The sequence below is a fragment of the Myotis yumanensis genome, unplaced genomic scaffold, assembly GCF_028538775.1.
Source record: "Myotis yumanensis isolate MYYU_CA2020_CCGP unplaced genomic scaffold, mMyoYum1.0.hap1 SCAF_7, whole genome shotgun sequence".
Taxonomy (NCBI): domain Eukaryota; kingdom Metazoa; phylum Chordata; class Mammalia; order Chiroptera; family Vespertilionidae; genus Myotis; species Myotis yumanensis.
In genome coordinates this window covers 38,334,112-38,356,802 of record NW_027223758.1, presented here as the reverse complement: position 1 = coordinate 38,356,802, position 22,691 = coordinate 38,334,112, and the positions used below count along the sequence as shown (strand labels likewise).

The window sequence follows — 22,691 nt, the reverse complement described above, 5'->3', positions numbered from 1 at the left end:
GTGGTCAGAGTGGGACCATCCAGATTACAACCCCTCAGATCCATAAGGGACACACTCAGGGGGCAGACTCAGTGAGCACCAAAGCCCCACTGAAGCAAGTCTTGCCCCAGAAGGGTGTCTCCAGCACAGAAGTTCTCCCACTGTAGACACAGCTGATTCTCACAGCCAATTGGCCTGGTGGTCAATTCCTCCCAGTGATACCTACAATAATCAAGACTTAACTACAACAAGACTGTGCACAAAGCCCACAAAGGGGTGCACCAAGAGTGTCCACCTCAGGTAATTGGGGAGGCTGAGCCACTGGGCCCTATAGGACACCTAGCACACAAAGCCACTCTATCAACACAGGGAAGCATAAAAAATGCGGAGACAAAGAAACAGGTCACAAATGACAGAAATGGAGGAAAGCAAACGACTGGATATAGAGTTCAAAACCACACTTCTAAGGTTTTTCAAGAATTTTCTAGAAACCGCCAATAAATTTAGTGAGACCCTCAAGAAATCTAGTGAGACCCTCGAGGATATGAAAAAGGACCAACTAGAAATTAAGCATACACTGACTGAAATAAAGAATACTATACAGAGTTCCAACAGCAGACTAGAGGATCGCAAGAATCAAGTCAAAGATTTGAAATATGAAGAAGCAAAAAACACCCAACCGGAAAAACAAAAAGAAAAACGAATCCAAAAATATGAAGATAGTGTAAGGAGCCTCTGGGACAACTTCAAGCGTACCAACATCCAAATTATGGGGGTGCCAGAAGAAGAGAGAGAGCAAGATATTGAAAACATATTTGAAGAAATAATGACAGAAAACTTCCCCTACCTGGTGAAAGAAATAGACTTACAAGTCCAGGAAGCTCAGAGAACCCCAAACAAAAGGAATCCAAAGAGGACCACACCAAGACACATCATAATTAAAATGCCAAGAGCAAAAGACAAAGAGAGAATCTTAAAAGCAGCAAGAGAAAGACAGTCAGTTACCTACAAGGGAGTACCCATACGACTGTCAGCTGATTTCTCAACAAAAACTTTGCAGGCCAGAAGGGAGTGGCAAGAAATATTCAAAGTGATGAAGGCCAAGAACCTACAACCAAGATTACTTTACCCAGCAAAGCTATCATTCAGAAGTGAAGGCCAGATAAAGAGCTTCACAGATAAGAAAAAGCTAAAGGAGTTCATCACCACCAAACCAGTATTATATGAAATGCTGAAAGGTATCCTTTAAGAAGAGGAAGAAGAAGGAAAAGGTAAAGATACAAATTATGAACAACAAATACACATCTATCAACAAATGAATCTAAAAATCAAGTGAATAAATAATCTGATGAACAAAATAAACTGGTGAATATAATAGAATCAGGGGCATAGAAAGGGAGTGGACTGACTATTCTTGGGGGGGAAAGGGGTGTGGGGGGTGTGGGAAGAGACTGGACAAAAATTGTACACCTATAGATGAGGACAGTGGGGGGAGGGAGGGTAAGGGCAGAGGGTGGGATGGGAACCGGGTGGAGGGGAGCTATTGGGGGGAAAAAGAGGAACAACTGTAATAATCTGAACAATAAAGATTCAATTAAAAAAACAAAACTCTTAACAGAATGGAAAGAAGGCCGACAGAAAATAAATAGTTTCTAAAAGTTGAAAAAAAAAATGAAAGATAGAGTTACCATATGATTCAGCAATTCCACTTCTGGGAATAAACCCAAAGGAAACAAAAAGACTGACTTGAAAAGATATCTGTAACCCCCGTTCATTGCAGCATTATTTATAATAACCAAGACTCGAAAACAATCTAAGTGTCTACCAATAATGAATGGATAAAGAAGTTGTGAGATATATATATATATATATATATATATATATATATATATATAATGAATTATTATTCAATCATAAAAAAATGAGAAATCCTGACATTTGTGACCACATGGAAGCAACTTGAGGGCATTATGCTAAGTGAAATAAATCAGATAGGAAGACATACTGTATGATCTCACTTATCTGTGGAATCTGACAAAATCTCATAGAAGAGATCAGATTTGTGGTTCCCAGAAGCAGGGGTAGAAAAGGGAGGTGAGGGGAGAAAGAATTGGCGGAAGGTAATCAAAAGGTCTAAACTTCCATTACAACATAAACAAGTACTAGGGATATAATAATGTACAGCATGATGACTATAGTTAACACTGCTATATAATATTACGAAAGTTATTAAGAGAGTAAATCTTAAGAGTTCTCATCACAATGAAAAAAATTTATTTTGTTTTTTGCTTTCTCTTTTTATTGCATCCATATGACATAATGGATGATAACTAAACTAATTGTGGTAATCATTTCACAGTATATGTGAGTCAAACCATTATGTTGTGATGTCTTAAGCTTATACAGTGATGTATATCAACTATATCTCAATAAAACTGGAAAAATAAAAAGACCAAGAGATAATTAAAGAAAAACCCGTGCAAAACATATACCATATGCATTGATCCCATTTTAACATTTTAAACATGTTAACACCCCTGAAGTTGGGATATGTTTTACAATTAAAAGAAGCAGTGATTTAAAAAATTTCTTTCTGGTACATAAAAGATGGTACATGTTATCATAACTAGGGTCTTTGATTTAGTGAAATATGATATGCATATATGTCTTCTCCAATGTGCATAGAGTATTCCCTAAAGGATACACAAGAAACAAGGGAAACGGCATTGGAGGGATACTTTCATTTTATAACAGCTTTGTTGAGATATAATTTACTTGCCATAAAATTTATCCTTTAAAATTATATATTCACTGTGAATATACTCACTGTTCTGATTTTGTAATAATCAGGACAGTCTAAATATTTACTATATTAAGACCATGCATGTGTCCCCAGACCCAATTCTTTCCCTAGGTCTGGTTTTATAAATGCTGGTAATAAACCAAGTCTGATTTATATGGTTAACCTCCAGAAATGACAGCACAGCTAGTACAATAACTGGAAGATAACCTCTGCTAATTCCATGATTCCCAGTTGTCATTAAATGAATTGTAAAATTATTATTGTTTTAAAATAAATAAATTATACATTCAGTGTTTTCAGTGTATTCACAAAGTTATGCAGTCATCACTACTACTTAATTCCAGAACATTTTCATTGCCCCCCAAATTAGCAGTCACTCCCCATTCCTTCCTGCACCCAGCCCCAGGCAACCACTCACCTACTTTCTGTCTCCATGGAATTTCCTTTTCTGGAGATTTCAGATAAATGGAAAAATATAATACATGGCCTGTGGGTAGCTTCTTTCACTTAGCAGAATGTTTTTAAGGTTCATTCATGTTGTAACATGTAAGTACATACTTCATTCCTTTTCAGGTCTTAATAATATTCCATTGTATGGATATACCATATTTTTTACCCATTCATCAGTTGATGGATATTTTTGTTGTTTCCATCTTTTGCTATTGTGAATAATGTTGCTATGAATACACATGAACAAGTTTTCGTGTGGACATATGTTTTCCTTTGTTTTGGATATCTACCTAACAGTGGGATTGCTGGGCCATATGGTAACTCTATGTTTAACCTTTTGAAAAACTCTCACTTTGTTTTCAGTTCACTGCTCCATTTTACATCCCATCAATAGTGTATGAAGGTTCCAATTTCTCCAAATCCTTGCCAACACCTGTACTGCCCTTTTAAAATTATTATATTGATCCTAATGGGTATAAAGTGATATTTCCTTTATTTCCTCTCTAGTTTTTATTATTTACTTCCTCTGCTTGCTTTGGGTTTAGTTTGTTCTTCTTTTTCTAGTTTCTTATGGTGGAAATGTAGGTTATTGATTTGAAAGCTGTCTTTTTCAATATAGATGTTTACAGCTATTGATTTCCCTCTAAGCACTGCTCTAGCAGCATCCCGTAAGTTTTATGTTGTTTTCCTTTTCATTCATCTTTAAATATTTCCTAATTTTTCCTTGTGATTTATTGAATTTCCACATATTCAGAATTTCCCTAAATCATTTCATTAATTTCTAATTTAATTCCATATGGTCAGAAAACATACTTTGTATGATGTAAATTCTTTTAAATTTATTGAGACCTCTTTTGAGACCCAACACATTATCTATCCTGGGGAATGTTCTATGTGCACTTGAGAGAATGTTGTTGATGAGAGTATTTTATAGATTTGTTAGGTTGAGTTTATAGTATTATTCAAGTCTTTTATTTCCTTGTTAATATTTCACATAGTTGTTCTATCCATTATTGAAAGTATAGTACTGAAGTGTCCATCTATTTATTTCTGCTTTCAATTCTGTTAGTATTTGCTTTATATATTCATTTAGGTGCATGTGTGTTTATAATTGCTATGTATTACTGATAAATTGACCCTTTTATCATTATAAAATGTCCTTCTTTGTTTCTAGTAACAGCTTTTGTCTAAAGTTTATTTTGTCTAGTATTAGGATAGTTTCTCCAGCACTCTTTTGGTTCCTGTTTGCATGTTATATACTTTTCCATCTTTTTACTGATGAACTAAGATTTATGTCTGCCATTTTGCTTTATTTTCTTATGTCTTTTTGTTCCTCTATTCCTCCAATACTGCTTTGTTTTGTGTTAAATGGAAAATTTCTAGCATACCATTTTAATTCTTGCTTTATATTTTTGAGTTATTTTCTTAGTCAGTTCCTGATGATTACAATTAACATCTTAACTTGAAACAATTCAGTGTGGACCAATACCAATTTATTTTCCATAGTATACAAAAACTGCTCTAATAGAGCTCTATTCCCTCCCTCCTTCTTTGCACTATTGTTGTCATGCAATTACATCTTTACACATTAAAGCCCATTAACATCGTTTTATAATTAGTTTTATGCAGTTGTCCTTTAAATCAGGTAAGAAAAGAAAAAGTTACAAACAAAATTACATTCATGCTGCTGTATATTTACCTACATACTCATCTTTCCTCTTTATTTCTACACTCTGTTTCTTCATGCAGACTTCAGTTATGACTGCTCAGTGCCCTTTCCGTTCAGCCTAAAGGACTCTTTTTAGTATTTCTTGTAAAGCAAGTCTGCTAGTGACATATTCTCTAATATTTTAAAAAATATCTGGAATGTCTTAATTCCTCCTTCCTTTTTGAAGGATAATTTTGCTGGATAGAGAACACTGAAAACCAGTCCCCTCCCCTCCCTTCCAGGGTTTGTTGTTGTTTGTTTGCTTATTGACTTTCCTGGACTAATTCTGCAAAGTCTGTATTCTTTGTCATGTGTGGCCATTGAAGTCTCTGCTCAGTGAGCTTCGTGGTCAGCTAATGCATGGAAAAAGGTTTTCTTAAGTGCCCCGAATTAATAATTCTCACAGCCTTTGCCAAGGGGCTCTGTGTATGTGTTGTGGGGAATTTAAATTCTGCCTTCGCCTTCATTCTGCTTACACAGAGCCTCCGTGCAACCAGAGGTGAAAGGCTATGATCTTCTCATATCTTCCGTAGGCATGCACATGAACATGGCCTTCTAAATTCCCAGCAATATGTTAGAACTTTTCAAAGTCCCTTACCCATTCCCTCAATATATTTGTTTGGAGTTTATAATTTTATTTTAAAACAAAGGGTGGCATTTTTTAAGTGATAATCTAGCTTTAGTTGAAAGAGTATTTGAAATACTTTGTAATCATCCTATAGAATGTGAATACTGTAACTCTTATTTTAATGGAATTTATTGGAGTGACACTGTTTAAGATTTTTGGTTAGTCTTTTCTTAGCTCCAACTGGTATGGCTGCCTCAGGCAGCTGTGATGTTCAACAATTACATCTGATGTTTATTGACAAACTAGAGGCCCGGTGCACAAAAATTTGTGCACTCGGGGGGGCGGGGGGAGTCCCCCAGTTCGGCCTGTGCCCTCTCGCAGTCTGGGACCCCTTGGGAGATAACGACCTGCTGGCTTAGGCCTGCTCCCGGGTGACAGAGGGCATGCCCAATTCCTAGGTGCAGCCCCTGGTCAGGCTCAGAGCAGGGCCGATTGGGGAGTTGGGGTGCCGCCCCATCATGCACAGAGCAGGGCGGATCAGGAGGTTGCGATGCCACCCTCAGTCACGCTCAGGGTAGGGCCGATTGGGGGGTTGGGGCACCGCCCCCTGTCACACTCAAGGCAGGGTCGATGGGGAGGTTGCGGCGCCACCCCCTGTCATGCACAGAGCAGGGCCGATCAGGGGCTTGGGGCGCTGCCCCCTGTCACTCACAGAGCAGGGCCCATCAGGGGGGTTGGGGCTCCGTACCCTGTCACACACAGAGCAGGATCAATCGGGGGTTGGGGAGCTCCCCCCTGTCACGCACAGAGCAGGGCCGATCAGGGGGTTGAGGAGCTCCCCCCTGTCACTCACAGAGTAGGGCCGATAGGGGAGTTGGGGCACCACCCCCTGTCACATACAGAGCAGGGCAGATCAGGGGGCTGGGGCGCTGCACCCTGTCACACTCAGGGCAGGGCCAATGGGGAGGTTATGGCTCTACCCTGTCACACACAGAGCAAGGCCTGTGGAGAGGGGTTGGGGCGCCACCCTCTATCACCCACAGAGCAGGGCTGATCAGGGGGTTGGGGCGCCGCCACTGTCACACTCGGGGCAGGGCCGATGGAAAGGTTATGGCTCTACCCTGTCACACACAGAGCAGGGCCCGTGGGGGGGGGGGGGCGGTTGGGGTGCCGCACCCTGTCACACACAGAGCAGGGCCGATCAGGGGGTTGGTGCGCTGCACCCTGTCAAACACAGAGCCGCAAGGCAATCAGGGGATTGGGGAGCTCCCCCCTATCAGGCATAGAGCAGGGCTGATCAGGGGGTTGGGGCGCCTTCCCCTGTCACGAACAGAGCAGGGCGGATAGGGAGGTTGTGGCCCCGCCCCCTGTCACACACAGAGCCGCAGGGCGATCAGGGGGTTTGGATGCTGCCCCCTGTCACGCTGATCCCGGTGCCGGGAGGCATATTACCCTTTTACTATATAGGATAGAGGCCTGGTGCACGGGTAGGGGCTGGCTGGTTTGCCCTGAAGGGTGTCCTGGATCAGGGTGGGGATCCCCACTGGGGTGCCTGGCCAGTCTGGGTGAGGGGCTGAGGGCTGTTTTCCGGCTGGCAGATGACTAAAAGCTCCCAACCGCTCCTTGTTTTCTTTTTTTTTTTTTTTATTCTGGGCCAGCTTTAGCTCTGAGGCCTCGCTGCTGAAAACATCGATACAATGTTGCGGTCCGGGGCTGACTGAAGCCGGTTTCTGGGGTTTTGTTTAGCTTCTTATTTGCAACATAGTACATAGTTGCTTAGAGTTGCAGCTGAGAGGCCGGCAAGTGAGGCGGGGAACGTTGGAGTCCTCCTTCACTGCAGCAAGCAAGCCTCATGTTGGCTTCCAGCTGCCTGGCTGCCGGCCGCCATCTTGGCTGACAGTTAATTTGCATATACTCACTGATTAGCCAATGAAAAGGGTAGCGGTCGTACGCTAATTACCATGTTTCTCTTTTATTAGTGTAGATGCCCTTGGAGATAGTTCTTTTGCATGGAGAGATCTCTAATTCAGGCCAAACAAAGAAAAGTCCTGGAAATGAAGCTTTTGAGCAAGTGTCCAGACAAGTCAAATACTGAGAAGTCTCACCCTGGCCAATGTGGCTCAGTGGGTTGGAGTATTGTCCTGTACACCGAAGGTGGCAGGTTCCATTTCCCATCAGGGCACATACCCAGGTGGTGCATTCTATTTCCGGTCCAGGCCTGTGTGAAACCAATTGCTGTTTCTCTCTCACATCAACGTTACTCTCTCACATTGACTTTCTCCTTCCTTTCTCTAAAAACAATGTTTAAAAATGCTGACCAGTGTCTGGGGAGGGGCCTTTGAGGAGCTCCAAACCTGCTCCGTCCTCTCTAGTTGCTGCTCGGCTACTGTTTACACAGTTACTGTGGTTGCAAGACTTGATTTTTCAAGATCACCATGAAACTGGAAAGAGGGGATGAAACTAAGGCAAGTGAAAAACATCATAACACTCACTGCTTTTTTTGCCAAGATTCAGCCATTTTTCTTGAATAACTACACCTCGAATTGTTGTAAGTCTTTCATTTTCAACATTCAAAAGAAGTGTATTTGAGGGTTCTTCCAGTGGTCTCACTGCTTTTTATGGAGTCGATTTTTAAAGGTCCTTCCTCCAACATTCCAGGGGTCAGACTTTTCCTATGCATCTTTCTGCATTGCATGAAGGTTTTTTCCCCCCATGTCCAGCTATTATCCAATCAGAAAGTAAAATATATATAAAAGCAAAAAGGGTATGTACACACACGTACAAGTACTCACACACTGATGCTGGAATCCACATGCATGAATATATTAATCTGTCTGTGACACATATTTGCTCTTCTGTGTGCAGGAGTGACAAGGTCAGCTCTGTGCTTCAGAAAGATCGCCCTCACTCCTGGTTGCAATGTGGAGCATGGAGAGAATGAGGTGGAAAGCAGAGAAGCCAAGAAGAGGCTGAGAGTCATCCGGCAATAGTGCTGCTGTGACTTGGACTAGGCTCAGGGGTAGTCACACAAGCCCACAGACAATTACCCCCTAGGACCTCATGGGTACACAGGCCCAAGCATATGCATATGTAGGAACATGGTCCATGTGCTCAGGCATGTGTGCTAAAGAAAGATGTAGTACAGATGTCTCAGAGGGATTGGAGGACTGCATTGTGAACTGTGAGGGGACTTGGTGAGAAGGACAAGATTCTGGAGGGGAGAGTGTAAGGGAGGTGTGATCTTCCAGGCCTGATGCCCACTTAGGTTCTCTCCTTGTCCCCCTGACTTGCTATCAGCTCTTCCTGCGTGACCCTAGGTCACTTTCCTTCCCTGTGAGCAATTTCTACAGATGAGGGTTATGCTTGTTTCTTGACCTGATCCACCCCTGAAGTTCATCTCCACTCAGTGTTGGGAGCACACAGACAGAGGCTGGAAGCTAGCTGGGCGAGATCCCAGGTGTAACAAACACACTAGGTCATCTCGAACCCCTTCTGATACCAAAGAGTGCAGATCTCCTAAGTCCAACATACTACAATTCAGAATTTGTTAAAAATACAGTTTCTTTTTATTACAAATTATTTCAAACATTTGAAGAATAGTGGAATGAAGACCAATGTACTCGCTACCGCAATTTGACATATCAAAATTTTGCCTTTTTACCTTATTTATTTTGTCAGCAAACAAATACATTCATCCACTCTGAGGCTGTTGAGCATTTGGGTTGTTTCCAGGTTTTCACTATTGTGGGCAGAATGAATATGAGCATTCTTGTCAGGTCTCCTGTTGTGTATGTGCAAGAGTTTCTCTTGGGTATATACCTGGGAGTGGAATTGCTGAATATTCAGCTTCATGAGATTCTGCCAAACTGTTTTCCAAAGGAGTTGCATCAATTTGCACTCCCTCAGCAGTGTCTGAGAGGTCTTGGGGATCTACTTCCTCTGCTATCTCACATAACAGAATGCTATCCAGCAGCCAGAATGAATGAACAATAGCCACAAACAACAAAGATGAATCTTAGCAATAGCATCTCAGCAAGTGAAAGAAGGACACATGGAGCAGGCCACTCTCCCAAAAACTCTATAAACAACGTACATACACAAACATGTATGTGTATATATATATTTAATTAGTTACTGTCTTTTCAAAGAAATAAAATGTTGCAGCTACAACTGAAGACCCCTGCATATACCACTCCCCAATTCAACTCCTTTCTCTTTCTCCCCAGACCAAAGGAAACATTCTCAGGGAATAGGATGTGTTGCCTTCCCAGCCATCTGTGTTTTTATACTTTAACTGCTTATGAATGTATTCACACTGTTGGTGAGTTTTTTTATATTTACATTAATGCTATCAAATCATATGTAGCTTTCTGCAATTTGTTCCCCATCCCCCACTCACCAATATAGTTTTGAGATCTATCCATGCCACTACATGTGGCTGAAGTTCATTACTTTTAACTGGAATAGTTAATTGACTGATTTGCCACACTTTAGTCATCTTCCTATAGATGGCAATTAAGAAATAAAGATTTTTTGTGATTTTGAGATTACAAGTGCCCAGCATTGTATCATTCTAATATCTCAATGTAGTTGTATGATCCTTTTGAAATATGAATCCATTTTATTATGTCCTTGCCCTTGATTCCACTCCCGTAGTCCAGTTCGTGTCCTCCTGGTCTTGAGTTTGCAAAGCCACAGCCCTGAGGGGAAGAGGAAAGACTTGAGACACTGACAATAGATGTGGGAGAGAGGCTGAGGGTCCAGGGTATAACCACGCTCTCAGTTACCCCTGAGACCCCAACAGGCCTCTCAGCTGGGCTTCAAAAGAAGAGTCAGAGGGAACCCAACTCTTAAAGCCACAGGCCATTAAAAAAGGAGTCCCACCCTGTCTCCAGGGCCGAGGGTGATGACAGAACCTGCAGCCAGGTCTGGAGGACCTGAGAGCAGCAGTGACCTCTGCCCCATTCTTCTGAGCCCCTGAGAAAAAAAATGGCTGGGTGCGCAGCCTGAGATGGCCTTGCAGAAGCTCCCGTGCCTGGCGTGGTGAAGGAGCATCGGAAAAATTCGCCAGACCCAGAGCAGCCTCGCGGCCAGCAGCGAACCATGGCAGCCAGCAATAGAGGGGTAGCGTGTCTTGATGGGCAGACAACAACTGCGGGTCTATTGTCCTCCCCCATGATCTGTGTCAGTCCCAAAAGGTCCTCCAACCCCATGAAAGGGGAGAGCCCAATCGGCCTGGATTCCTCCCACTGTGGACACCAAATGGAAATGGCATATCCAGGTTACCAAACCTCATGTTCAAAGGGCTGTTTGGAGGTGGGAAGGATCTAGCCTTGGGACTGCTGAGAACTTTGCCAGGATTGTGTTTATTTTCCTGACTCTCCAGGCCCCTTCGGGACAGCTGAAGAATAAAGAGGTTTGGGGGGTAAACCCTGTCCTTCTTACCCCAAGATTCTGCCAGGCCTTGATGAGGCAGGGCTCAGAGGCCTCAGTCAGTCGAAGCTGTAGCTCCTACCCTGGCCCACTCACTATGCAAGAGGGGAAACTGAGGCCCCGAGGAGGCCTGATTTGCCCTGGTCACACAGTCAAGCAGCACAGACCCAGGCCACCTCACACACACCCTGGCTCACCTCCAGGCATGGCTCCTTCCCCAGTCTGGCTGCCTCCACCCTCTGCTGAGGCCGGCTGGGAATGTGCTCCCCACTGCCCAGGCAGTCATGGCCTGCTCCCCTGGCCCAGGCCGCTCATGCCGAAGGTTGCCATCCATTTTCTGCCCACCTCATTTGTCTGAAAACCATGAAGAAAAATCACTCCTGTCTCTCTGCCTCAGCTGCCACTGTGATATATGGCCTCCATCAGAGCCCCCTCCCCCCTGTTGGCACCCTCCTTCTCCCCAGAACTCCCCAAGGCTAGGGTCAGAAAGATGGAGTGATTCTGAGCCACCTAACAGGGTGCACTTTCACAGACACTCAGGAGACTATGTCTCTGCCTTGTCTTTGTGGAGGGAAGGCAGTGTAGACATTACTGATCATTGCTGTGTGACCTCCGGCAATTCATGTCACCTCTCTGTATAATAATTCCCGCCCTGCCCCCCCTCTCTCCCCCCAGAAGCCACACAAGGTCTGTTTACAGATCTTACTTCATTTGCTCTCTCCATCATCTCTGCAGGGTACCTGGTGAGAATAAATAGATAGAAACCCTACTTTCTGTTTACCCTTCATGCCAAGCCCCATGCTAGGCACTGGGGAACCATAGCCACCGCCCTTGAGCCAGACACGCAAAACACGAAAGCACCACCCCAATGTGGAAATGCAATAATCAAACACTTCCTGCACACAGGGATGCCTGAGATGCGGATGGGGGTGGGGTGTGTCTCTGCTGGAAATGGGGAGGGGGAGGCATTGTGTGTGTGCAGCTCTGAGGGGGTGGTCTCAGAGCCGGGTTCTAAGGCTCTGAGGTTAGGAGCATGGGCTCTGGAGTTGGACTGCTATACTGGCATTTGCTGTGTGACCCTGGGCAACTTGCTTGGCTTCTCTGAGTCTCCTCTGACTTCTGGAGAGCTGGTAATAGGAATATCTGGGCGGGGCTGTGAGTGTCAAGTAAGGCATATAAGTGCTAAGTTTAAGATTTCGCACAGAAAGCTGACATTTTCACAATTTGTGAAAAGTGCTAGGAAGTTGCCTAGAGGACAAGGTGGGGGCAAATGGTCTGGGCAGAGGGGACAATCAGTACACAGTTGTGGACACGGGGAGATCTGAGCTGCTGGGAGAGGCTGGAGCTTGGGGTGAGTGGCAGGAAGTGCTGAGAGAGGAGGCTGATATGGACAGCCTCCAGGGCAACGGGCAGGAGAGTGGCAAGGTCAGATTGAGCGTTAGGAAGATTCCACGGATAGTGACCGAGGAAGAGATGTTGGAGGGTCAAGCTGGGTTCAAACCCTGGTCTCTCTTTTCAAATGCTCCTGACATTTCCAGTAGGATTTCAAATCCTTTGTAAACCAGAGCCGGGTTTTCCTGTAATCCCCATGCACTGGCGAGGTTCCCATCTCAGATGTGTGTTGGGGTAGAAGGGGGGGAGGAACCCAGCTTCCCGGTGGGAGGTCCATGGGACAGATTCTGGCTGGGGAAGGTGGTGGCCCAGACAGCCCCCTCCCCCACCCCCCACCCTGCTCACCTGACCCTTCCACTGTGGGCTCATCAAGCATTCCTCCCTGCGGGGAGCCAGGAGCGGAGGCTGTCAGGCGTGTCCAAACTGCGCTCCTGGCTGCCTCAATTTCGCATCCTCCAAACAAGCAGACACCGTGAATGGACCGGAAATTGAATGCAAAATCAAAATGCAGCAAATAAATAGATGCAAAATCATTTGGAGCCAGTAATAAGAATCACCTCTGGACTCTGAAGCCTGGAAAGTTCTGCGGAGGCTGAGCTGGCCTGGCCCAGAAGGGATGTTAGACGGGGCACCCCTCCCCCCTCCTTCCCTGGCCCCAGCTCTCCTCCACTGACCCACATTTCTGATGATCTCCAAGGTCACCCAGTTCAGCTCCTCAGCGTGCAGGCAGGGAAACTGAGGTTTGGAAAGAGAGGTCAGAGAATTAGATCTGGGTTTTGATCCAGCTCCTCCTTTCTAGCACACATGACCTTGGGCTGGTGGCCTGACCCTCAGTTTCTTCATCAGACAAATGGGGAGAAGGCCCTCCTCACAGTTTGGGTGGGCAGATTGATTGAAGGTAATACGGAGTGTGGAAGGGTGCCCAGTGTCAAACCTATAAGAACTTTTTATGAGTTTATTTGAGTCAAACTGATGACAATTGCTGGAAAGCAAAAATCTCAACGGATTGAGAAAATGCTTTGGGGAAATGGTAGTTTTACCACTAACTTTATGCATCAGAATCAAAGGGGAAGATGTAAGGGCGTTATATGAAATCCACTGGTGGTAGATTAGGGAGGCAGGAGAAAGCAAAGCGGGGAAACCTCTGGGATTGCATAAAAAATAAAAGGGATTCAAAAAATAAAATAAAGGGGATAGATGCATACTTCTTTTACATTGGTGGGTATAGGATAGTTAACAGTTAACACGATAACAATGACAATAAGGGGTTCATATTGAACTTCAACTTTCTTCTCCCCTAACCCCCCTCACTGAAGAGCCCCAGCACCCCAGGTCACCCAGCTGGGCTCCCTGGAGCTACAGACTCACTTTTCATTCCCTCAGGGCCCTGACAGCAGAGGGGAATGTTGCACTAAGCCTGACAGTCACAGCTGCCAGCAGGCACAGTACGGTTTACAGAGCATGTCCCCCCACCCCCACCCCAACCCCCACCCCGTCAACTTTACAGACAGGGAAAGAGAAACTCAGGCCTCGGCAGGGACTGTCCGAGGGTCATGGTCACGTGGTGTTGAGTGTAACAGCAGGGACTGGAATGTCAAATCCCTCTTTGTGTCACTCATTCCCTCATCAAAAGGACAATGAACTCCTGCTTGCTGGGTCAGGATGAGGACTTTGGGGCCTCAAACAGGCCCTGGTCCCATCTGGGAGTTGCAAGGGTCCCTGGTCAGCAGGCTGAGAGCCAAGACCCACCTGGGCCACCAGGAGCTATGGGGAAGGGAATTAAGGAGCAGAATGAGAGGCAAGAGGAGGAGCCTCTGGCTGGGGCCACAGGGCAGCCAAGACAGCAGAGACAGGAGAAGGGACAGAAAGAAAGGCAATTCCACCAGACACATCTGATAAGTACCTACTGCATACCAGGTACTGAGGAGACAGCGGTGAGCAAGACAAAAGCAGGCACGGAACTTACACTCTGGTGGGAGAAAGACACTAAACAATCACCCTGATTTGTAATCATTTATACAAATAGGACTTTAAAGGGAAGGATCAGGTTCTAGGAGTGACACAGGGACATAAGCTGGGCCTGGACAGTCAGGGAGGGCTTTCTGGGGAGGTGGTGCTTGGATTGAGACCAGGAGGATGAAAAGAGAGGGGAAAAGGCAGGGAGGGAGGGAGGGAGGGAGGGAAGAAGGAGAGACAGAGACAAAAGGAAGGAGGAGAGAGAAGAGACAGGAAGTGGGAAAGGAAGAATCAGAGGAAGAGAGTTTGAGAGAAGGTGATGGGTAAAGAGGAGCCAGAAATGAGACAGTTGGCCAGACGGACAGAGAGAGAGAGAGAAGGCTCGGGGAAGGAGGGGGGTTACAGAAAGACAAAGAGCCAGGGAGAAAGGGAGGGTGAGGGGAAAGAGAGACCGCAAATGGCTCCAAGCCCCCACCCACTGCCGCCTGGACTTTCATCTCTGATACATGAGGAACTTGAGCTCCCCTCGAGGGAAGTGTGGGCGTCCAGGCTGGAGCTGAATAATGCATTTCACGTTCCAGGACTGTTTCATCTTTCCCTTTGTAAACTTGGACTCCAGCGCGGAGCGAGGCTGCAGCCAGGGGGGTGTGGGGTGGGCTGCGGGTGCCGCTGCCGGAGGGAGGCAGGGCTGGGACTGGCTGGCCAGGCCTCCAGGGCAGAACAAGGGCCTGAGCCTCCCCCCTCTCCCCACACCCTCAGTGAGGGCCTCATCCTGATTTCCAGCTGGAATTCAGTTCCTGACAAAGAGTCAGCATCAACTTGAGGTGCTTGTTGTTAAGTGTTAACTGTTGATGAAGGTGCTGACCATTAACTAGAATGTGTTCACGGTCAACTATAGTTGAGTGCTCACTGTCAACTGAGGTGTTTTGTTAAGTAGCATGTTTGCAGGTTGACTATGGTGTTAACCGTTAAGAGATTCGCTGTTAACTAGAGTGTTCACTGTTAACTAGGGTATTCAACAAGTAAGGGGTTTTTAGGTAGGATGTTTGCAGTTAACTAGGGTGAACTAGTTAATGAAGGTGCAGAGCTCACATCTGGCCCCAAACTGGTGCCTCCTGCCAAGCAGAGAGAATAGCTGTGGTTGTCAGTCCTCACAGTGGGCCACCCTGGACCAAATGCTCGATGGGCCCTTTATTTAATTCTCTCAATAGCATCATGAGGAAACAGGATCCTCTACTCACCCCATTTTACAGAGAAAAAGACTGAGGCTCAGAGAACTGGCCTAGGATGTTTGGGGGCAGGGGAAGAGGGCCCTGTGTGAACCCCTTCTCTTCAACCCCACCCCAGGCCCAGCAGCTGTGAGTCCTCACCTCTGCTGCCTCCATGCTTCTCTCGCCCAGAGGAGGAAACGCAGCCCCTGCCTCCAGATATGACATTGGGATCAGCACAGCTCTCTTCTAATTTGAACAATTGCCCTCACAGCCACAAGCCCTCCAACCCTTCCAGGTTCGATTATAGAGGCCTAGGCAGCCACCACACCCCAGGATGCACTGGACCCAGCTTTTGCTAGGTCTTAAGAGGCGACTGTTCAATTTTCAGAAATGTGAAGAAGTGGTTGTTAAGATCCGCCATGGTGGGAATAACTTACACCATGGAAACTGGCAAATGCTACAAAGCAGGCTTCTCAATGGAGAGTTGGTTTACCAGCACACAACTGACTGCATCCCTTTACCAGACTCCTACCTGAACCCCAGCACTGTCTGGACGTAGAAAAATGTCTTATTTGGCGTGTTGAACCAATCCACTGTGTATAAATATATAGACAATAAATAGGTTTCATTATCTCCTTCAGGGTGGCCAGAGAATATATTCTTTTAATACGTACAATTAAGTTTTAAAAACGAAATTACTTTGTTTTCTACACGTGGTCTTTTCACAGATTTCTTTACCTTAGGAACAAAAAAGAAATTCATATCCACCCCTTAGCAGCTCCACCCCCATCCTTCCCCCTGGAAAGGCCTATCTTGACCTTCCTTTTAAAGATTTCTAGATTCATAGGATCTTAGAAATGCTGAGCCCCTGGAACTTCAAGTTACAGGGACTTTAGATTCTGGAATCCTGAAACCTTTGACTCCTGGATCTTAGACTTGGAGCATCCCAATTAGGAGAGTAACATCTTCAGGGATTTGATTCTAGATTTAGTGGTGAGCAAGTATTCCAACCTGGTGCAAACTCCCCTCATAAATCCTCCAGGGACCCCATGCTGGAGGCCACCCATCGCTCAGTGAGCCAGGGATGCAACGAATCCCTGCCTTTTCAATGGCGTAGTAGATGGATTATGTAAATTAGTAATTATGCAACAATATGTAAAATATTACAGGTTATGTAAATATATAAATTAGCAATTATGTAACTATGTATCTTTAAACCTTGGAATTTTACTCAAGGTGGCAACCATTTCATATTCTCATGATATATACGGAAACCACAAGCTTTTCTCTCTCCTCAATCATAGCTGAAGTTGGATATAGCCTTTAATCATAGTAAATTAAAATAATAGAAATTTGGGATTGGAAGGGACCTGGTAACCAGGCCCTGTTAAATGCTGAAATCTCCCTTACAGCATCCCCCCCAAAATGTTCGTTCAGTCTGTTTGAATTCCTTCCGTGGCAAGGAGCTCACCACCTTGCAACACAGACCATGTCACTTCTGATCATTTTTAGTTATGTTGTTGGGACAAGATGGACCTTCCCATATCTCTGAGCATCAACAACATTGCAAAGCTCCTCCCCTGCAGGAGTGGGGACACAGAGGAACTCAGGCCCTGCCTGGTTGGGGGGCCCTAAAGCGGCAGTGTGGAGGCAGAAATCATGCTCTGGACACTCGGAGAAGGGCCACTCACTCTAATGACCCTAATGACCCCATTGACTCCTGCCCAATTTTGCATGTAATGTCTAAGTACTCATGGACCCCTAGAGTCCCATGATCCAGTCCAAATCTCTTATAGCATAGATAAGAAAATTGGAGCCCTGAGACAGAAGAGACTTCCCAAGGTCAAGGTCACACAAGACCTAAGAGGCAGAGGCAGGATCCAAACCTACATTTTCAGCCTCAAATCCAGCAGATGCCCCCCCCCCCATCCCAGCCTAGACCAGCCCATAGTCTGAGATCTAAAGCAGAGCCCCCCCCCCCCCCCGCCCCGCCCCATCCATCCTCTCAGCGCCATGCACCCACCCCCTCGCCCCCCATCACTGGGGTTAGGAGGTTGTTAGATCTGCATGGCAACCCCCAACTGTGGTGCTTACCCAGGCCACTGAAGGGGTGGACAGCTGGGCTGGGTGATGGGTGGTTTTAATATTTAAACACAGTTTGCCGCTGCACAGCCAAAGGCAAAAGTAGCTGCCTCCTTTTTCTTCTCCTTCTTCTTTTTCCTTCCTTCTCTTTTTTTAAATCTTTAATGTCTCCCGCCAGCCGCCAGTGGGGGAGGCGTTGTTTGAGTGTCATATTTCAAAGGGTTGCCACAGCTGGAGGGATATTCAGAGCATTTCGAGCCAATCCATTGTGTATAAATATATAGATATATATATAGGTTTCATTATCCCCTTCAGGGCTGCCAGAGAATATATTCTTTTAATATGTATAATATATTTGAGCTGCTACATGACTCGCAGCAGGGGAGGGAGGCAGGGTGGCCCGCAATTGACATTTCAGAGGCATTTCCAGAGACAGAGAAACAGCTGACTTTGGGAAAGGGGAGGGCTCCATTCAGGCGAGGTTGGTCTCTGGGGTCTGTTGTCAGGAGGGCACGGGGTCTGAAGCCTAATCCCTACCCAGTGCCTGGCCCAGCACTGATATTTATGAGAACCTTTGAGAATGGTTCATCTGATCCTTTTGCTTATCCACGGCTTTCCATTGTTAAGTGGTCTTCAGCTCTAACAAAGGATTTGGGGGCAATGCTTACTGGATCTGTGGCAGCCACGGAAGCTCGAGGCTGTGTGCTGGTTGTGTGATCATGGGCAAGCTGCTTAAACCCTCTGGATCTTAGTGCCTTTATCTGCCTGCCTTGCAGAGTAAAAGCAGATCATGTATGTGAATATGGAAAGAGAGTGCCAAGTGGGTGCTCACCATTAGGGATGTGACCCAGTTATAGGAGGGGGTATGGGGGGGCGGGGGGAGCTGGTTTTAAGGGAGGGCTTCCCTGGAAAGGTGATACTTGTGCTGAGACCTAAAAGATGACCCGAGATGAAGAGGGTCAGGGAGAGAGAATGTTCCCTGTAGCTCTCAATCTGCCAAAGCAAGGGACGGGTCCAGAGAGGACTGGGCTGCCCTCAGCTGGCAGACTTAGCTTGGAGCAAGCCCAGGTCCCAGTGGCCCTCAGGCCTCAGCCTTCATCCCCTTCACTTCTGCACATGCACGGTGCCAAGACTCCAGCCTTGGTGTCCTGTTTTGCTTGTCACGTGTTCTTGGTGCTTCCCCCAACCACTTCCCAGGAAGCAATATCAAGTATTGGTAGCTGGGCTTCTTTCGAGATGAAGTCAAAATTAAAAGGAGGCTGGCTGCCCTGGCTGGGTGGGCCAGTGGGTTGGAGTGCCGTTCCACACACCAATAGGTTGCGGATTTGATTCTCATTCAGGGCACATACCTAGGTTGCAGGTGTGATCCCTGGTCAGGGCGCATATGGGAAGCAACCGATCGATGTTTCTCTCTCACACTCCCTTCCCCTCCCTCTAGAAATCAGAAAGATTTTTAAAAAAAATTTTTTTAAAGGTGGCTTGTTTTCCCTGCATGTCTTGGCATCTCTGACTCTCAGCAGCCGCTCTCATTTGTCTCTCTCTGGGTCCCTCCTGACTCTCCAGACAGTGGTTCCTTCCTCACTTGGGTCTGGCCACCTGGAAGAGGAAGACAGAGGACACCAGGGACCTAATGGGAACAGGAACCCTAGCTCTGGGGCAGGAGCTTCTATGTATGTTCTCAGACCAGCTGAATCAGCAGCACCTGGGAGCTTCTGTGTCAGTAGATTTGGATTCGGGGAATCATATTTCCCAATGCTCCAGGGTGATGCTGAGGCAAGGCCAAGTTCAGGAGCCTCAACCCTGGAGTTCAGAACCATGACCCACCACCAAAGGCAGGGGAATATGGAGGGAAGAGAGCTGGACCCCATTCTGGGATCCCTAAATTTCTGCCAGTAGTTCAACTTATGACCCTCTCAACCTGCTTTCCCCACACCCTCCGCCATCTCAGTAAAGGATACTTCCAACCACCTAATTTTTTAAGGCATCATCCTGGACTCCTCCCTATCTCCTACCTCTCATCTAACAGCAAGACCTATCACCCCTACTTTAAAATACATTCAGAATCCTTCACGTCCATGGCTACCACCCTGGTCTGAGCTACCAGCATCTTTCCCCTGAATTATTGCAACAATTACTATTGTCTGGTCTTCTGACTTCCATGCATGCCCTGCTCCAGCCCATTCTCCACCAGCAGCCAGAAGGATCTTTTAAAAATATGAACTTGATCATTTTCCTTGCCCTATTTCACCCTTTCCACTTGCCTCGCCTCTGCTTGGCTGGCTGCAACTCATCTTTCAGCTCCTGGTTTCAATGCTGCCTCATTGGAGGGCCCTCCCTTGACAGCTCCAGCTAAGAGGAGCCCCCTCCTCAATTGTTCTTTATCCCTGCCCTTTCTGGGTTTCCCTCACAGCTTTGTCCACAATTTGCAATTACTTGGTTTTTGTTGTTTACTTGTTTGACACTCTGTCTCCCCCTCTAAATAGCAAGGTCCCTGGGAACAGGGCCTACTTTTTCTGCTTATTGCTCTATCCCCAGGACTCAGCACAAAGCATGGCGCACAGCAGGTGCTCAATATAAGTTTCCCGAAAGAACGGGCGGGTGATATTTAATTGACCCAACTCATCATTTTGACTTAGGCTGCTTAGGTAATGAAAATGCACACTCTTGGTTCAGATGGCCATCTCATTATACTAATGAGCAGTGTCCAGGGATGAGTGGTGGTCTCTTCTGGAAGTGTTTGTGCCTGGACGGTGCAAGGATGGAGTCCCTAGGACACTGGCCCAGGTACCTCTTAAGCCTCCAGCCTGTGCTAGGTTGAAGCAGAAAGGAAGAGAAAGCATTGGAGGTGCCGGTTCCCTACACACCCATCTTACAGATGAGCAAACACTCTTTTAAAGCCCCTCCCTCATACTTCGGAACCTCCAGAGGGGCAAGGTCCGCCCCCCGCCCCACCTCCACCTCCCCCTTGCCCTCTGTACCTCAAAGAATTCCCAGCAGCCAATGAAAGTCTCAAGTCTCGGAGGGAATTGAGAGTCACTGAATCCATCCCACTGCTTAGAAGCAAGTCTAAGCAGCCCAGTTAGACAACAGTCCTCCACCCTATTCCTACAGAATTCCCCCCTCCCCAATTAAATTGGAGAGGGTGTGATGCGCTGGGAATAGAGCCTAGGATTTAGGAGATCTGAGTAGCCTCCCTCCCCCTTTCTGAACAACAGGGGCTATGGGGAGCCTCAGAACCAGTTGAGAGTGATCTCTCCCAAACCTAATCCACCCTCCGCCCACAGCTGCAGAGTAAAAACGCCGCGCCGCTTCTCCACGGAGCGCTGGCGCCCCCTGCTGGACAGAGGCGGGAAGGCAGTCCTGGCTCTCGCCACTGGGGTGCTGTCTGCAGGCAGATGGCGGTGAGGGTCTGCTGTGCCATGGGCCTAGGACCACAGGTGGCGAGAGATTCACAGACACACAAACACCTGCCGGCCTCAGACACTCCAGGCCCACCCTAAAACATGGAAGCAATACCACCAGGGCCCTTCCCATGACCCCAGGAGCCCAGAAGAGCAAGGGGTGCCTGGTGGTGGGAAGGTGTGAACAGAGCTTGGACTCCCTTGGGCCTGGGGCCTCTCATGGTGTGGGGCGCAGGGGGGAGGGGCGGGCCTGCATAAAACACCCCATCAGGCAAAGGCACCCAGTCACCCAACAGTGGGGAAAGTGCCAAGTGCAAGGAACAGGCGAGCAAGCCAACTCCACGATCACATGTCAGTGTTACAGGAAACTTTCAGGGAAATTTGGGTGGAGGGTTCGAAACCCCTGGCGAGACTGTGTCATTAGTTCCCCTCTACCTTCAAGGTCCCAAGTATACAAGCCACCCAGGAACCACAGCTGGCACCTGGGGCTGGGGAGGAGGATTGGAAGTCAACAGACCCCTGGCTTGGAGCTCTTCCATTTGGTAATCAGCCCTCCTGGCTTTTCATTCACTCAGTATCAGTATGGACTTGCTGAGCACCTACTACATGCCATGTGCTTGCTTGGACCCAGCATCCAGTAGGGAGCAAAGTCCTGGCCCTCATGAAGCTTAGTGGAAAGAGGAGTCATTTTTAAAACAGCAAATAGGAAATATGATGCCAGTTGATCATCTAGTGATTCCACTGCTAGGTAATCCCAAGAGAAATGAAAACATATGTCCCTATGTCCACAAAACGGCTTGCACGTGAATGTTCACAGCAGCTTTAGTTCTGATAGTTAAAGACTGGGAACAGCCCAGGTATCCGTCAACGGCAGAGTGAATAAGCAACTCAAGGTATGTCCATATGATAGAACACAGCTCAGCAATAAGACAATGAATAACTAATACCCACAGCAACATGTATGAATCTCAGAAACACGGTGCCCAGCAAAAAAAAATCAAACACCAATGAGTACATTTCCATGGTGTGAAATTCTAGAAAAGGAAACGCTGAGCTACAGTGACAGAAAGCAGACCATGAATGCCTGGGGCAGGGAGGGAGCTGTCCAACAGAACCTTTTGGTGGCCTGATGACACAGGCAAAGCAGACACTGACAGTTCCACCGCCATCAGCATCCACACACCCTGATGGCTTCCCAAGTCGCTCTCCCTGAGGGAGTCACCTGCCCACAGCACTGAGCTTGGCTGGATACAGAGGACAAGCCAGGAGTGTTTTTTTTTTTTTTTTAAATATATTTTATTGATTTTTTACAGAGAGGAAGGGAGAGAGATAGAGAGTTAGAAACATCGATGAGAGAGAAACATCGATCAGCTGCCTCCTGCACATCTCCTACTGGGGATGTGCCCGCAACCAAGGTACATGCCCTTGACCGGAATCGAACCCGGGACCCTTCAGTCCGCAGGCCGACGCTCTATCCACTGAGCCAAACCGGTTTTGGCGTAGGAGTGTTAAATCTCCGAGGAAATCCTCAATCAATGAGGACCAGAATTTAGAGGATAAATACCCCACTTTCCACCAGGGCCAGGATGAAGGTGTAGAAGGGAGATGCTGAGAGCTCAAAATTTGAGACCCTCACTCTCATGGTTGTGCAAATGTAGAGTCCACACCTGAGAGTGAGGGCTTTTTAAATGATTTTATAACAGCTTTA

General features: G+C 46.7%; 1 long non-coding RNA gene and 1 other non-coding gene across 5 annotated transcripts in view; one reads left to right on the top strand and one right to left on the bottom strand.

The window, feature by feature from the left end:
• Positions 1-2,790: 2,790 nt before the first annotated feature.
• LOC139014741 (small nucleolar RNA SNORA72) lies at positions 2,791-2,922 on the top strand. Its single transcript, XR_011472298.1, has one exon. It is a non-coding gene; the product is annotated as a small nucleolar RNA SNORA72 (small nucleolar RNA).
• A 6,194-nt stretch (positions 2,923-9,116) lies between these two features.
• LOC139013875 (uncharacterized) overlaps positions 9,117-22,691 on the bottom strand; it is a 33,344-nt gene continuing 19,769 nt past the window's right edge. For 3 of the 4 annotated variants that reach the window (XR_011472148.1, XR_011472147.1, XR_011472146.1), the window contains 4 exons: positions 13,008-13,068; positions 12,679-12,786; positions 11,139-11,295; positions 9,117-10,208 (listed from right to left, as the gene is read on the bottom strand). This is a non-coding gene — a long non-coding RNA (uncharacterized lncRNA). The remainder of the gene's footprint in view (positions 10,209-11,138; positions 11,296-12,678; positions 12,787-13,007; positions 13,069-22,691) is intronic. The other variant, XR_011472149.1, reaches the window with a different exon arrangement.